Here is a 2,500-nt window from a genome sequence, read left to right as displayed (position 1 = left end):
AATTGAGTGCGAGTAACGCCTAAAGCTCGTAGTTATAGAAACGTGACTTCAAATTAATCTGCGTGGAAGTCGAGAACTATTGGAATGAAGCCAATCACTTCTTAAAACACGGTTTCCCAAATGTTTTTTGGCATAGGACTTTGGCATATGACCTGAGTATTGCTGTAAAACCTTGATCGAAATAATGATATTGATAAAACATGTATTTCTCCTTATGTAACTGCGACTGTTTCATTACCGCCCTTGTCCTGACGAGGATTAGGTTAGTGTGGAATTCGCTGCCTGACTCTATCAACACTATTGCAGGTTTGCCTCGTTGCAATCACATATCTCTGGCTGAGGGTGCCAGGGGCTGGTAATGGGATTTGGTCTCTAATCTTATAACTGTGGGAAGGAGGGTGTTGCTGGTGATTTATGCTGCTTCAGGGATTGGAATATAAGTATTTTAGAAATATATCTGTTTTTTATAGAAAGATAAGAAGGTTAAACACGTAGATATTGTGTTTTCTCAACCGTTCACAACTAATCACCGTAGGCTACGCTCTTCGTCACAATGAAGCACCATAATCAAAGACAATCGATAATCATCCCCCCCCCAAAAAAAAGAATTTTTTTTCGTCTATTGCACTTATTTTTTATACCATCATCATCATTTGCTCGTTTCTGAATGTTTACTTCTTGTTCTGCATACCCCACCTATACCCTCGTGAGGAAGGAACCCGAAGCCGAAAAGACAAGGGCGGCCGTAACCCAAGCCAGGAAGCCAGATCACCCAGTCGTGCCGAGCCCCACTTCCTTCGGCTATGGTGAAGGGTTTATACTGGACGAATTGTCAATAAAACAACAAAGGGGCGAACCAAAAATCAGAAAAAAGAAAGAAAGAGAGAGAGAGAGGGGGAGAGGGAGATAGATAGATAGATAGATATATGTGTATATATAGAGAGAGAGCGAGAGAGGGAGAGGGAGAGGGAGAGGGAGAGGGAGAGGGAGAGGGAGAGGGAGAGGGAGAGGGAGAGGGAGAGAGAGAGAGAGAGAGAGAGAGAGAGAGAGAGTGAAGAGAAAGAGAGTGAAGAGAAAGAGAGTGAAGAGAAAGAGAGTGAAGAGAAAAAGAGTGAAGAGAATGAGAGAGGGAGAGAGAGAGATAGATAGATAGATAGATAGATAGATAGATAGATAGAGAGAGAGAGAGAGAGTGTGAGAGAGAGGGAAAGAGAGAGAGAGAGAAACGAATATACTAAAGGCCTTTTCGCTCTATTTTTCTCTTTTTTCTCTCTGTACTCTGAGGAAGCAATGTAGCAAAAAGACCCTTCGGCATATTCGTGTGTTTTCTTGTTCGTCCTTTCGTTGTCTCATTGATATTTTTTAAATATAAATCCTGCACATAGCCCAAGATGATGATATAATGAAAACAATAATGACAAAAAACAAAACAAAAAAACACTAATGTAAATAATAAGCATCTTAGAATTTTTTCGATCCGTCTGGGTACTTTATCAGCATTATTATTCTGTTTTCTGTAGAGCAAATCGGTGGATATTAAGCAAACAAATAAACTTCACTTCTTCCCTTTAACGAACCTCTTCAAAACAGCATTTCAAGGGATGAAATCCGAGTAACTCGCGGACCAAATTTTGAGAAAAATAAAGTGATATTTTTTTTCCAAATTCGGGACTCATTGTATGTCAATTTATTCCACCTATTTGTTATACATGAAAACGGAATGTTTTATTTCCTCTTCCGTCTACACAGTTTGAATATATGAATATATTCATGTTGCCCTGTTGGACATTCGAGACTACATTGGGAAAGAAAATGGTTTGACGTTAAAAGGTGGAAAAATGGATGTGTTGCTTGTGATATCTATGGCTATAATTGTGTATCTCTTTCTGTGTGTGAGGATGTGTGTGTGTGTGTGTGTGTGTGTGTGTGTGTGTGTGTGTGTGTGTGTGTGTGTGTGTGTGTGTGTGCGCGCGCGTACGTGTGTGCGTACATGTGTGCGTACGTGTGTGCGTCCGTGCGTGCGTGTGTGTGTGTGTGCTGCTGACTTTAGCATTGTGATAACAAGAACAATAATAACCGCAGCAGTAACAAGAGAAATAACTGTGGAGATGATTTAATGATCATCTGATGATATCAAGAGGAAAGCGATTATATTGTGACAGAGAATAAAATAATCAATAGTCGTATGCTTGAGAGAACGGTTTCATAGACACAGTAACGCATCCATTTTACACCTGTAACATAATTACCTTAGCGAGTAGACCTATAAAGAACAGAAAAGCTGCCTTAGGCTTCAAAGATCTCTACCAAACATTTGAAAAGTTACCGTGAACCACAATCACCAGACTGTGACACTTAACCTCCTGTTCTGAAACTACTTCACTTGTTCGATGGTTCTGTTCAAGGCAGTGAAGTCCATATAACTAGTTCAGATCCATCTCTTACCTTCATTGATCTCTACCTTCCTCCCCTCCCGTCTTTCAACCTTTATGAGTAGATT

Source organism: Penaeus chinensis, chromosome 24 (genome assembly GCF_019202785.1).
Source record: "Penaeus chinensis breed Huanghai No. 1 chromosome 24, ASM1920278v2, whole genome shotgun sequence".
NCBI classification, from domain to species: Eukaryota; Metazoa; Arthropoda; class Malacostraca; order Decapoda; family Penaeidae; genus Penaeus; species Penaeus chinensis.
The sequence above is the reverse complement of the archived record's forward strand: the minus strand, read 5'-3'. Positions refer to the sequence as shown.